Source organism: Ixodes scapularis, unplaced genomic scaffold (genome assembly GCF_016920785.2).
Source record: "Ixodes scapularis isolate PalLabHiFi unplaced genomic scaffold, ASM1692078v2 PGA_scaffold2__306_contigs__length_199485367, whole genome shotgun sequence".
Lineage (NCBI taxonomy): Eukaryota > Metazoa > Arthropoda > Arachnida > Ixodida > Ixodidae > Ixodes > Ixodes scapularis.
Genome location: NW_024609857.1, coordinates 135,227,048 through 135,242,136, shown reverse-complemented (window position 1 = coordinate 135,242,136; position 15,089 = coordinate 135,227,048). Strand labels below are relative to the sequence as shown.

General features: G+C 47.2%; 1 long non-coding RNA gene across 2 annotated transcripts; it reads right to left on the bottom strand.

Moving 5' to 3' along the window:
• Window positions 1-3,579: 3,579 nt before the first annotated feature.
• Window positions 3,580-9,101, bottom strand: LOC115328107. Of its 2 annotated transcripts, none has more exons than XR_005797825.2 (3): window positions 8,985-9,101; window positions 6,074-6,235; window positions 3,580-3,607 (listed from the first exon to the last, which is right to left on the bottom strand). It is a non-coding gene; the product is annotated as an uncharacterized LOC115328107 (long non-coding RNA). The 2 variants fall into 2 exon arrangements; XR_003919900.4 differs by having other exon boundaries at window positions 6,074-6,217.
• Window positions 9,102-15,089: the final 5,988 nt, after the last annotated feature.

Here is a 15,089-nt window from a genome sequence, read left to right as displayed (position 1 = left end):
GGTGTGAGGATCAAGAAGGTCTCAGCGCCCTGTTTTTTGCGCCTCTTCGTCTGTTCTGTTTAGGAGCATCCAGGGATCGAAAAAAAACACCGGAGACGCAACCAAGACGCCACCATGGGGCGACACCAAAACTCTGCCCAGATTTCTCAAGAGCGGCGGATGTTGGTTGCGCATTCGTTGTTTTTGATAAACATGCTACTGAAAGTGTGCGTGTGTGCGTCCGTTACTCCTGCTCGGTTTTATTTATTGAACTGCAGTACATCTGAGGAATTCACCCACCGCCACTGTGCTTCTATCGAACGATATATTTTGCATAAAAAATTCTGAAGTCCCTGTTGGTCTGATCGATTTTGTCTACAGGTGCTTGCGCCCGGGTTTAAGTTAAAATGGCTCGTATCGTCTTTTTAAGTTACAACATGTATGTAAACCTTAATGCGAGAAATTGTTTCCGGCAACATTTTAAACTGTATTTTTGGTCTATGGTTCAAAGTCATTTTGACAACTAAAGCGTTCAAGGGCTGCCGGTGTCTGAAAGGCTGAAGTAGTTCGAAGGGAAGCGGTTTGAAGGGTTGAGGGGTTTGATGGGCTGAAGGGGTTGGCAGCGCTGAGAGAGTCCCTAGCACATCAGGGGATAAGTGTTGATGTCAATAGGCTCTGCATTTGTATTCCAGGACGCATTTTGGCCGTTTGCAGAAATATTGCCACGTACGTCGCTGAGCGAGCGCCTACTTGGCCGAATGGTTACCGCGCTGGGCTGTCGCGCGAAAAATCTGGGTTTGATTCCAGGCTTCGGAATGTTCTTTTATGTATTCTTTCTACTTGGCATTCTCGGAAATTTGAGAATTTTCTTGTCTGACCGAGTTACGAATGCTCTACGCGCCGAACGTTCTAGGCCAAATGTTCCAGAGACCCACGCACCTACAAAACGTGCTCCGCGTGGCAAGCCGAAGTCAGTCTCACCCCAGCGTTTCATCCTGCTGTTCAGCCGCCATCGACGCCCGCGACGCTCTGTTGTCATGTCTTGTTTTCTTTTTATTACAGGCAGAAGTTCGCCCCATCAAACACTTAGTTTGTTTCAGTTTTAGCCGCCTCATCTATTGTCATTTGTTAAATTTTGGTGGTGGTGCTGTCTACCGCATTCTATGCCAGTAGAACGTACCCCTAAGAAGATCTGTCGTCCGCGATATCTTTGAAGTCCCGGAGAGCTGGTCCCCGTTGACAAGCCCGAAACCCGAGCCAGCCGCCGCACCCAAGGTCAGCTCCCTGAGGGTAGACCTTTACCCGAGAAGTCGAAGATCCAGACGACGACGATGTCCCAGCAGAATCCGGTCGCCCCTTTCGTCGTCTACCTGCCCGTCGCTCCTCGAAGACCGAGTCTCTTCCACGGCGAGGTCCATGAAGACTTCGAGGACTCGATCCAACATTACGAGCGGGTGGCGCTACAACGAATTAACTGCGGAGCAGTGCAGCATAACCTCTACTTTTCGAGGGAGGGTACAGCGGGGCACTTGTTTGAGAACCAGGAGCCTTCGTTCACGTCGTGGGAAGCCTGTGTCGCCAAGCTGCAGCGGACTTTTGCCACCCAACATCAACGGGAAAGGACAGAGAATCTTCTCCAGATAAGAGCCCAAGGCCTCAATGAAAGCGTCACAAGCTTCGTGGATTATGTCCTGTACCTGAGCTCCCGTGCCGACCCACAAGCCACAGACGACTAGAAGCTGCGACTCCTCTAGCGAGGATCGAGTGACAACATATTTGGAGGCCTCGTCCGCAATCCGCCGGTGACCGTCGAGGCCTTCGTCATTGAGGCAACTAACATCGAGCCCGCCCTCTAATTGCGCGCTTCCCACTATTAGCAACATCCAGGCGTCGCTTGATTCACGCTGCTTAGTGGCGAAAGCGCTCCTGATACGCCGGACATCCGCGAAATTATCCGGGAGGTCGTGCAGGAGGAACTGCGAAGCTTGCTACCAACCACAAGTCGTCCGTCAACCCTGTCCATCGCCGAGGTTGTCCACGAAGAAGTGCATCGGGCCTTCCAACCAGAGGTTCCCGTCACCATAGTGGCGCCAGAGGAGCCGAAGATGAGCTACGCCGCCGTTGCCCGACGACCGCCGCAAGCTCCCCGCCAAGCCCCAGCGCCACCCCGAAGAGACGCCCTCATGCCGCGGTATCCTCAGCGTCAGGAAGAACAAGCCCATTACGCCACCCCGGGACGACCCTCGCCGAGAAGTACCAACGTCCCAGGCAGCACAAAAATATTGGACCAATAACGGACAAATATCGGTCAAAGTTTTAGGAAATAACGGTCCAATAATGATTTGCACCCCGGCTCCAGATCAGTCCAATAACTTCAACCGATCACGGGGAAAGTTTTGAGACCGATATCGCCAACCGTTTTGTGACCGATGTCGTCAACCGTTTTTCGGCCGTCTTTCGAAATCGTTTTACAGCCGTCTTCCAAAATGTTTTGTGGCCGTTATCGTTGAACCATTTTGGGATTTAAATGTCTTCTTGAAATACGTAAGAATGCGAATGACATACTACGACATCAAATGTGAAACTCTTTATTTTCAATGGAAACGGATGCTTCATTTTAGTGGGAATCGGAGATGTCTGACCATCTTCGACTTGGACAAGGGGTATGGGAGCACTGCAAAACAATTTCACTCAATTTTACGGGTAAAAGTTGCAGGTTCCATAGTGCCAGCATGGTTTCCCGTAATCTAGAAACCGAACAGTCTGTTAAAAACAAGGCATATAATTTTGTAAAATGACGGAACGTCTATATTCCACTTAACAGACAGTTGTCCGTTTTCCCATTTTATTGGTAAAAGTCGCTGGTTTTATATTGCCGGCAACATTTCCCATAATCTAGAAATTGGACAGTCTGTAAAAACAAAGCACATAATTTCGTAAAATGACGGAATGTCTGTAGCTCACTACGGAGGGCTATCCGTAGGAATTATGAAAGCTGTCGGCACTAAATAATGAAGCACTATACCTTTCGGCCTTAGATAAGGCCAAAGTTACGAGCCACCCGCACCTCCGATACATCAGGCGACTCCCCTGGAAGGGCTATACCTTTGCCAGGGGTGTCACCTGACGTATCGGAGGTGCAGGATTGGTGCGGATGGCTCGTAGCTATGGGCTTCAAGACAGAAAGGTCTAGTGCTCCGTTATTTAGTGCAAACAGCTTCCATGTTCAAGCAAGCCGAAGTGACATGAAACTTTTGAGGTATGGACTGGTATGGAGAGTTCATAGGCTCTGTCATTCAATATACTAACTTGTATAATTTTTTATCCTTACACAAAACAACAAGAGTTCAACAAGAAAAAGAGCACACAACCTCTACTACTCATTGCCAGGATTTTGTTTGTGTGATATCAGCTGTTCGTAGAGATGACAGCTGAACAAACAAACCAATTAAGAAGTTTTGCCACAATGCCTTTATTGGAAGAAGGCATGCCTTGCTTTAAGTTGGGAGAACTTTTACATTACAGTTGTCCTTGCGCTCGCCATCTAGATGCCCCTCCATGCTTGTGCTTTTAGTTGTCCTTCAATTGGAGACCTCTTCGATATCTTCATGGTGCATATAAGAGCAGCCTGAAATAAAGAGCAGAAGAGGATTCGAAATCAATACACAATCACAACAAGCTGTACATGACATACATGGTTAACATCAGTAAGCAACGTGTTTACTACCTAGCCCAGCTCCCCACCTTTCTACTGCACATGATATATAAAACAAACCTCCCATAAATTGAACCAAAGTAAAAATTTCCATTGATTTGAATACCCAACACAACGAGTGCTTGAGAAATAAAACTAGCAAATTAAAATTTGCATAACCATTCAGTGATATTAAGCACAATCAAGTGAGCCATATCTTCTTTAGAGTATACAGTAGGCTCGCGATAATTTAAACTCTGAGATTTAATACCTCTGGTTAAGTCAAACAAATTTCACAACTTGGGCTGTCCCGCTACGTTTTCAATGTATTCATAAGCCGCTTAATTTGAACGACGTTTTCGTGTAATTCATACTTTTTGTTTTCGCGGCCCCGTTGAGCGCACTTCTTTCCGAGCACCGGTGCACTGCAGAGAAGCAGCACCTGTGAAGCTTGCTTTCACAGGCTTTGTTTTCCTGCGGTGCACTGGTGCTCAGTAAAAAGCACACTCTACAGGGCTAAAGCAGAGCAGAGCCGTACATTTAGATCTTGGTATATGAAAGGAGCAAGCAGAGCCAAGGCCTGCATCAGACGCAGATAGAAGGTTCGACAATCTCTCTTGGCCAACCAGAAGCTGAAAATAATCCCCTAGCTATGGTAGCGAGAAACGGTTTTGATAAGTGCCTAAGAGTTAATTGTAGTAACTCTCCATGCTTGAAAATATGGTGCAAGCACTGTTTCGATTATGGTTATGCAAGTAGATGTAGGAAACTAATGTTCCGCTTGATTTCTGCTTTGCTCAAATGGAGTCTGACCGCGTCGACGCCTGGTGTACGGATTACGTCAATCATTCAGCTGGTTGCGCACGTTTTTTATATTTTCTATATCTTCCACCGTGATTTTGCATGACCACGATCAAAACATCACTGCACCCCAGTCACCGAGAGTTACTCCGACGAGCTCATTAATTTTGTTTCTCACAACCACTACCAGGATATTATGCGCGGCTGCTCGTTGGCCACATACGAATTTGTGAAAATGCTCTGGAACACGCCCAGCCCACCTTAAGCGAAAGGCGCCTCCTCATTTGCCTTCTATACATCCAAATGAATGGTTAAACTATCTCTATATATGTCTCTGAAGCAGAGGACTCATGAGCGGCAAAAACAGGTGCCGCGCGGCAGTTTCCATATCAATTTGCAAGGATGCTGTGATGTGGCGGCATGGCTTTATATCGCAGTGTTCACGCAAGTTGCTATAGAAACTGCAGCACAATGCCCGTTTCCATTACTCATGGGTCCCTGCTTAACAACAGTCCCTAATAGACAACTTTTTTTCTGGTTGAACAAACTTAATTTTGTTTTGAGGTGTCATGTGCTGTTTAAACAGTCCCTGATAAACAACATTTTTGAGGGTCGAATAAACTTGTGTCATAAATTTTACCAATGTTTCATGAATGGCATACCTGCTTATGATTAATGGGCCTGTGCAGAGGAAATCATGAAATATCTGTTTTGTATGTGTAGCCATCCATATAGAAAATCATAATTTATCTTGCAACATATTTCGATGAACTTCTGATAATTTGAGCTTTTGATAATTCATGCAAAATTCGTGGCTTCCTGGAGTTTGAAATAATGAAAGTCTACTGTATGTCACATTCAAATTAATGGTTTAGCTGCTTGGGCTTAATTGTATCTGAACCTTTTCCTTTGGCAGTGCATTAAATGTAAAATAGTACAGCAATGTATAGGCTCTAGTTTGTGCACTGGCACAGGCTGGTGCAAATAAGTCAAACTAGCATTAAAGGGAGCTTGAAGCATTTTGTAAGAAATCTGAGTTAGGAGCAGACTTACATAGCATTTTGGCTCGTTAATTCAGTAATCGCACTAAACTTGGGCAAAAGTCAACGTAAACTGCATTTCTTTTGAATATGTGCAGCAATTATAGCAGGGCATGCACTGAGCCCTTCTTCCACATGTAACCTGTCCAAAGCTTCGTGACATCATCGTTGGCATCCCCAAGTCAGCCTATTGGCAAGCAAGGGTTGTCGGACCCTGCTAATGACGTCACTTTTGGTAGTCTTTATCTCCGTTCTTTCGCTCTGCTTTGCTCGGTGTGCCGCAATGAGCGGGGCAACGCCGATATTTTAATTAACGACTACGACGCTGCTACTAGCAAGATTAACAGAAAACTTTGACTTGACTCGGGATCTCTTTGGCTGGGTCTTTGGTGGCTCATGGACTGGGAAGTGCAGTTTGTGGATAAGCGTCCCAGCATGTCCCTACTTGGCAACGTGTGCCGCTTAGCATATCCAGTTCAATTCTAGCAGCCAAACACGGTATCCTGGCAACAGCAGTTAGACCAAGGCGTAATTCAAAGGTAGTCTAGATTGTGTTTACCATTTATAAATGTCCAGGCACGCCTGTCAATTAGCCCATCCAGAGGCTTTCGGAGATGGTCATGAGAGCCAGCAGGTTGTCTTGGGCAGCTCACTGTCAGCCACTCTGTCCCTCTGTGCACAGTGCCACCTTCATGAGCTCCCACTGAAGAAAAGAAACAATCTGGAAATTGTAATGACTGCAATGAGAACCAATCAGAACATCCCAGGAGCAGATGCTACAGCATGGTGTCTGGAATGCACCTCTGCGTCCTAGCATTCTATACCACCCACTCATTAAAGGTGGTCTCTAAGTGACAGCATTAAATGACGCCACAGTAGCCGGCATGTCCTGCTGTCGGATGAGACAACCCTGGCGGTTGGCTGTACAACTTCTGGCAAAAAATATGAGCTAAAGGCAAACGTCATTGCTCTCGCAACATCCAAAATCCTGACTGCTAAAGCTTCTGTGGATTGTCAAGCTGAGGGATATTCTCTTCCCCGCAGCAGAAACTACCTCAATAGCCATGATGTTCACAGCCTGTAAAAAAATCCCATGGAAAGTCCATTCAGGAGCAAATGGGTAGCTCTAGAGACAAACTGTCACACTATGAAACCATTCCACAAATCAGCCTTAAGCAGCACTGCCATAAGCAGGAGCACTTCATTTCGAGTACAGAAGTTTGTGTTTTTCATACATTTCGAGATGAAATTGTATCTCTGGATTCTCCCAAGACTCTATAGTTTCCAAGCAGAGATTTACATTGGCAAGCTGGCTGAGTTCCTGAGTAGGAAGGTTTATGTGTCACACCACACGTGTCTTTTGCTGACATTCAAACAAAGGAAGGCTGAATATCCCTGATCGATGGTGATTAGGGTGGAAATCTTCAGGCTTTTGCAATCGCCAACTTCCTCAACATTACCATTTTTCCAGTTCATGGACACCCTGCACGAGGTTGAGTTGGGTACCAATGGTCATTAACAACTGCATGAGTGACCTGCACACATATGTGGTAACTACTGGGTGTATCAAGGAGTGGCCAGGCTCTTTAAATTGACCGGAAAATTCGGTTTCTTAACCTATCGCGCTATGACGTTGCCCACAGATGGTGCACTTTTTTGTAAAATTTGCAAGAGAAAACTTACCTGAGGAAGAGTAAAGAAAGAAAAAGGCTTAGCTCCTATGGAAATCCGGCGAAGGCAAAGGCTTTCAAACAATACAACACCATTTCGCACGGGAGACAAGAGATGGCGCAAGCGGCCACAATGCCAACTGCGCCAACGAACGAGCATATGGCACCGAAAGCTGGCGTCTTTAGCAGACAATCTTTTCAACTCAAAAGTAGAGTGGATTCCGCAGGCGGCGACAGTCGCAGAAACAAAAACAGGCGCGGTAACAACAAGGAACTGCAAAGCAGATGACATCGGTACTCCGAAAAAAACAGTCAAAATATCCCAACAAACCACTTTTCTAATCGATTATGTGTCCATTCAATATGTTTTATCAGTAAGGATAATAAAATAATGCATTGGCAACTGATATCAGAAAAGCTCGTGCCACTTTTGAGTCGAAAAGATTGTCTCCTAAAGACGCCAGCTTTCGGCGCCGTATGCTCGTACGTTGGCGCAGTTGGCGTCGCGACCCCTTGCGCCATCTTTTGTCTCTCTAGTGAAACGGCGCCATATTGTTTGAAGACCTTTGGCTTCGTCGCATTTCCATAGGAGCTAAGCCTTTTTCTTTCTTTACCTTTTCCTCAGGTAAGTTCGCTCTTTGCAAATTTTACAAAAAAAATGCACCATCCCTGAGCAACGCTGCACAAAGTCGTAGTGCGATAGGTTAAGAAACCGAATTTTGCAGTCGATTCAAAGAGCCTGGCCACTCCTTGATACACCCAATATACAACAGCCCAATTCATTCTACTGGTCAAAGTGTTGGCTTACGTCCAAAAACATGGAACGTTGGCAGGTATCTATAGTCGGTGACAGGTCAAGAATGAAGTGAAAGCTCCTCCCACCTCTTTCCCCTTTAGCAGAGCAAACGCTGGAAAGGAGGGCGCCTCCTCTCCAGGGTTCAGTCTGCTATAGTGGAAAAAGGTGGGAGCAGCTTCCACTTCCTTATTGACCTGTCACCGACTATAGAATGTGAGCAACCAATGTGGCTTTTATCTTATTCTGGGCTTGCTTTTGTTTTTGAATGTGTTCACCTGTGTGCCTGCATTTCTTGTTTTCTTTGGTACATATGCATGGGCGTACTTCTACCTTCACGACTGACTACATACCTCCCCTCCCCTCACCCCCCCCCCCGCAATAAGGCCTTCGGGCAGTGCAGGGTAACCCGAAAGTAAAGAGATGTGAATGTGCCTGCCATGCTCGGCAATCCCAATTCAACTCCCTCAACTGCAATCGTCGTACAAAAAAGATGCACTCTAGCAACTGCGTGGTTGACATGCCAAAACCCAAACTCAAACCGAGACCAAAAGAAGTTCAGAACTACGTGGTGCACTAACACAGAGCCATTTGCACCTGCCTGATCCCCCCCCTCCCTCCCCCCCCCCCAGCTTTCTTTTTATTGCCACAGAAAGTGGTGTACAAGAAAAGATGGGTTGCTCTTTTGTTCTAACTCAGAAGAGTAATGCTTCTTTGTAAAAAAAGAAAAAAAAAAAGGTCACGCTTTTTTTTGTGTTTGCATAATTAACTAGCTCCGCAAATGCAGCTATTCGTAATTCTGTGCACAGACCAAGCAAGGGACCATGAACACTTACCAACTATCGTACCTACCAAGTGCTCAACCCACAGCTCTCTATGATTATCTCCAATTTAGAGTGGGCGTTTGTTTGGTATTTTACAGTTTGTAATGTTGTGTGTTTTGAAAATCAAAATGTGAAATAAATCCAGCAGGGCGTTGTGGAAGCAATGCAAGGGCCCTGTTTCACCTTTTACAAAGCATCCTGTCTCCAATGGCAGTAGAGGAACGGGGGGAGGGCTGATGCGCCTGCAGGCCCTTGCCGTGTTGACAGCTGCCATCCAAACTGGCAGCTCATTGGCAGCTTCTAGTCACTTGCAGTTTTTTCGTCATCATACAGACATCCTGCAACATCATGAATAAGACTCAGACTGACATTCTGGAACAAAAAAGAAACCAGAACTTGCTTCACGGATCAACAAAAGAACAAGTGCAACATGACGCTTCTCTTGTCGTCGACAGTGCAAAGACCATGACGACACCACCCTTTAACTCAACCAAATAAGAAAAATTAACTTCTTCATGAAGTAATTGTATTAAGAACAGTGTGCATGTGCAGCTTAGATACCTACCGGTGCCTTAAAAGATCCCGGGAACTTCAAAACAAATTAAACACCACCTAGAAATAGCACAGCTCGCTTGATAGGCACATGCACAGCAATCAACAAGCCTTCTGACGTGTTCTGTAGTGCTGGGATAGAAATCAAGAATCAACCCCGGAAATGTGGTCAAAATACTTTGGGGTAGTACAATGCGCATGTTTATCCTGAAGCTACTGTTGATTACATTCACCTAAGGTGTTAAAGCTGGTCCACACTGTTGGAACCGACTATGACCAAGTTGAACAAAACAGGGTTTTAAGTTGCTTACGAATAAAATTGCTGCTGCGCAGCACGATCATAAGCTGTCACAAGAGGCTTGAAGACTGGTTTTGTCAGACTCAGTCGTAGCGGGTAGCAACAGTGTGGACCAGCCTTTTAGACTAAAATTGTACCCAGCAGTGGGTTTTGGACATGGTTCCAAAAATGCTTTAAGAGACTCCCTTCAACTTTAACAGAACCTCAAGTATTTAAAAGTTAAAGTAGGAAGCCTTCACATTCAAAGCTGGATCTCCTTGATCTAAATGTGTCTCCACTGTACAAGCGAGAGCGCCTGGCAGGTGTGGGATTGGCTTGTGGCTGTCCCTATTCGCACACCGAGTGTGGATAGTGGTGGATTCTAATCCGCACTGCGAGTGTGAATAATTTTGGATTCTTATCCGCACTCCGAGTGCAGATTGTGTTGGATTCTTATCCGCACTCAAAGTGTGTGAGTAGACTCTATCTAGTGTGAGTGCGGATTGCGTGCGGAGGCGCGGACGCTGTACGGGGGTTCTAGGAGACTAGGGTACGAAGGCGTTGGCACGAAGCCGTTGAGTGTGTTGGATTTTATTTATCTGCACTTTGCGTGTGGTGCGATTTTGTCGCGCTATGAACAGAGTGGTTTAGAAGTTCTCAACTTTGTGTTGTGAATGACACTGGCTTTGCGCCTCGACGAGTTTATAAAAATATTGGTGGTTCTTGTTTCAGAATCATAATAATTTCAAGCAAATGTTTTTGCTTCTATTAAAACAAAATTAATTAGCATTGGGTGGTGCACTTCAGATTAAACGGTACTCACGCCACGGGGATCGGACACAGGCGATCAATGTATGTGTTTGTCGCAGGGGCGGGGAGGGGTTAGGGGAAAGGGGTGGGTATCTTGTACCCACTCCAAAACTTAGAGAATCCCAAACACATCACCCCACCCCCCCCCTCCCCAAACAAAAAAGGAAAGAAAAAAAAAAAGTTCTGGCGATAATTTTTTTTGTAGGGTTAAATATTTTTATTGACGAAAGAAAAAAAAAGAACTAGAGCAGCGTGCAATTTCTGACGTGTATTGTCTTGTGCTTAGGTGATGGGGGCAGTGGCATAGGAAAAGGGGGGGGGGGGGGGGAGGGCTGCAGGAAAATCAGTCATTTCCAGTAAACAATATTATTAAAAAAAAGAGCCCCCCTTTCCTATGCCACTGCCCCCATGACCTCAGCACAAGACTATACACGTCCTCTGAACATTTTCAACACTCCTAGATGAGGGAATGATTGAAAAGTCCCTGGCATGGGCGTACCAACCGGGGGTAAAGGGGGGCGCCAGCCCCCCTAATTCTCAGGGTGAGGGGCAAGGAATGTGTTTTGCAGCCCCCCACCCCCCTTAAACAGCTGCCACTGGGCAGGGCAAACACTGGACGGCGGCGCCGAGGGGATACCAAGGGCACTGCCCCCCCCCCCGGCTCAAGGGGGGGGGGGGGGGGGTGTCGTTTGCCCCCTCACTCAAAAACAAGTTGGTACGCCACTGGTCCTCGGCTATTTGTTACTGTAGATTTTTTTTTTAATAGAATGATGTGCACGTTTGTAAGTAGACGATAGATGTCATGGCTGTTTTGGGTGCGGCAGCAGCGGAAGTTTTGAACATCTGTGTGTGTGTGCGTGGGGGGGGGGGGGGGGGGTGAACAATTGCATCTTGAAAATTGTTTGCTTGCCGCCCCCCCCCCCCCCCCTTCCTACATTACTGCCCCCACCAGCTAAGCACCACAGAATGTTAATGTGCTGACCATGGCAAAGCTTCCGTTTTCGGAGTGCGAAAAGGGTTTTCATTGCGAGCTGTCCACTATACAAGCGAGAGCACCTGCCAGGTGTGCGATTTTTACACTGCAACTTTCTTGAGCATTTTAATCAAATCATATAACCTATATCTTGTAAACACTGATATGGGGAACGCCAAAAAAACGAACAAACATCTCAGGGTTTACAAGATGTCGCTTAATTACCAGCTCGCCTGCACTCTATCACTGCTTACATATAACCTCTTTCCTCAACCATGTAAAGTATGTGTGCACCCCCGGGTTCTAGAAGTTACGAATATGACCGGGGTAAACTAAAACGCCATTAATGCAAACAATAATAATCTTCATTAGCTACAGTAGTACTACTCTGGATGGCTCGCAAGGCTAGACATATATGCAGGGCCCGTAAGGGAGAAAACAACGGAAGTGACGAGCTTAACAGGGTCCTGTCAACACTTTTAAGCAACTCTAGGTCCGCGCGCTTGAACACCGACGACACGCAGAGCAGGCCGACGCGGGGCACACGCCGTACGGGAGCGCTACGACGACGCCCAGCTTGGAGCGTGTTCTAACAACCCGCTGAAACCCGCTAAACGCCAGCACCCCACCCGCGCCATCCCGCTGGACGCAGCTCAAAAAGCCAGCGCGCGCTGACCGAGATACGCTGTCGCAAGCGTGAGAAAGGACGAGACGACACGTCAAAGTAAAGACCATCCAATCCTTCACGCGTGTCGCCGTCCCGAACACATTCAAGGCGTTCGTTCTAAGATCCGTATCCAAGCGTTCGACAGCACAGCTCAGTTTAGCGCACCTGGCACTAACAGCGTGTCCGAAGGGCTCGGCGATAGCAACGCGAACTTCCGAAACAATCTGATCAGCGTCTCTGCAGTGCTCCGGTACCGCAGAACATTCACGGGATTCTCAAGATAGCGGCTAGCATTTACGCAAGGCTTGAACGAACAGCCTCCACAAGCGATAGCGATCGTTTCCCGAAGGCAGCCAGCATCCCTCAGAACTGCGACTCGACACGAAATCGCGGAGACCGGTCAAGCGTCGAAAAAAGTTAAATATCATCCGAATTACGGTGGCAACGTAAGCTACGGTGCTCGGAAGATCATCCAGCACATGTAGATGATACTCTTCGGGCATGCACTATGAATATGAAATCGAGAAAACTTACCTAAACAATCATTTGACCCACGCACGTTGAAGGTTCAAACAGGTCTTTGTCAGCACGGACGGGACGGAAAAGAATCCAGACTCCAGAAGCTGCTTGTTCTTTGGATTAGACTTTGGATTGGCTGTGGCTTTGGATCGGACAAGTATACGACTGCGGCATATAGTTTCGGTTTCGACCCAACTTTACTACAGTTTATATTTCGGCGGCCGGTGTCGCTACCGTGGCCAGCCGTTACTAGAGCACTATATAGCTCCTACGGAGCAGAGTAGCGCAATCCTTTGAACCCCGTGTTTTGCCGACAACATGGCCGACAGAGCGGATCGGCGCGAGTCACGTGGTACTCAGGGTTCCAAGAGGCGGCCCGCCCTATGGGAGAATACATGGAGATCGACATAACACGGCTGATTAAAAAAATAACGGCGAGTTCACACTTTTCAAAACTAGCCTGTCGTGAAGTTAGTAAAGCGCTGCACACTTTATCAAAGTTTGAATAATATCGGATGCGTGTGCAAATTTTGAGAAGGCAATTTCCAGGGCAATGGCGTTTGAAGCAGACGATGTTTGCTCGCAGCGGAGATGGGCTTTTCGGGTTGGCCGGAGCGGGTCACGTGAATGGTGTGACGTCGCCGTGTCGTCTGCTGCATGATGCCGCTCAGGCAATTTTTTAAAAGAAGTTACGTCCTTGCATGGCACAAAACTTATCGCAAATTATTCTAAAATGTTTCATTATTATGTCAAAAATGATTGCCATTCCGTACATCCCCACAAAACTGAAGGAACAACGATTTTCTCACGTTCTCCATGCATTTCTGACCGCAGTTGGAACCTCCGGGCGTTCGCCGCTAGTCGCCGAGAGACGGCGTTCTAGATTGCGCTACTCTGCTCCGAAGGAGCTATATAGTGCTCTAGCCGTTACTGGAGTTATCTTGTTCTCTACGCAGTTTGAAGTCAATTTTTTGGGCGAGCAGACATAATGTCCCAGCTTCTTCTCCTGTTACACGTTCCATGATAACCTTTGTTTGCTGACTGAAATCTACGTCAACTTATGTGCAAAAAAGAAAAAAAAAAAAAGGAACAGGGTGTTCGACATCTTAATTTAACTTGATTTTTTTTTATATGTGAGGATATGCAATATCTTAATTAATTATTGGGTATTTGTTTTGAGTTTTTATGTTTTGCTTAAAAATTATTTGTATTTCTATTTTTTTTTTGTCTGAAGCTTTGGTCGAGTTGCGGGGCTCAGTAACAGCGGGTTATTTTGAGATTTTCATACACCAGTGACGTAGGTAGAGGGGAGGCGGGGGGACCTGTCAGGGGGAAGCCCTCTTCCTCCTGCCTCTTTTTCATCCTTGTCCCTCCTCCTCCTCCCTCCTCCCCCTTCTCCTCACCCTCCCTCTCGCTTGGTGCATTGTGGGAGACGTCCCATAATGCAACACGCGCGGCACCGCGGTGCATTATGGCACGTTTCCCATAATGCACCGCGCGGTTACGCCGACGGCGACGCGTCACGCCGACGCGTTACGGCTACCGTTACGGTCGCCGTCGGCGTAACGCTTTTTTGTTACGCGACGCAAAGGCGTGACGAAAAAGCGTTACGCGACGCTGACGTGTCACGAAAAAGCGCTACGCCGACGCATCACGAAAAAGCGTTATGCCGACGCGTTACACGACGCCGAGGTGTCACAAACAAGCGTTACGCCGACGCGTCACGAAAAAGTGTTACGCGACGCCGAGGCGTCACGAAGAAGCGTCACGCCGACGCGTCACGAAAAAGCGTTATGCGGGCGCCTTACGCGACGCCAAGGTGTTACGAAAAAGCGTTACGCGACGCCGAGGCCGAGGCGTCCCAAAGAAACGTTATGACGATGCGTTCCACGACGCCTCGGCGTCAACGTAACGCTTTTTCGTGACGCGTCGCGTAACGCGTAGGCGTAACGCTTTTTCGTGACGCCTCGGCGTCACGTAACGTTTCCACGTAACGCTTTTTCGTGACGCGTCGGCGTCGCGTAACACCTTTCCGTGACGCGTCGCGTAACGCGTCGGCGTCGCGTAACACTTTTTCGTGACGCGTCGCGTAACACGTCGGCGTAACACTTTTTTGTGGCGCGTCACGAAAATGTGTTGCGCCGACGCTTTACTGTTACGCCGACGGCAACGCCGCTCAAGCCAGAAACGGACACCTAAGAGCAGCGCTCGAAGATGAAAGAAACATCAATCAATTCAGGTTTTAAAGTCTGATGGTTAAGGTTTTATAGGCAAAAATGTTTATGTGTCGAAATATTCCTAGTACATATGGAAGAATCCCGGCGATGTTGCCGCGACTTGGCTGGTGCAGTGCCATCATTCGGTGGTTGCAAAACAGAGCCCGATATAGAACTTCATATATTTTCAGCAATATATTTTGGAAGCTGGCAGAAACGGCAAATGTTGCCGTCATGTGGCCGTCATGTAGCCGGGATGCAGCAATATCTTTTG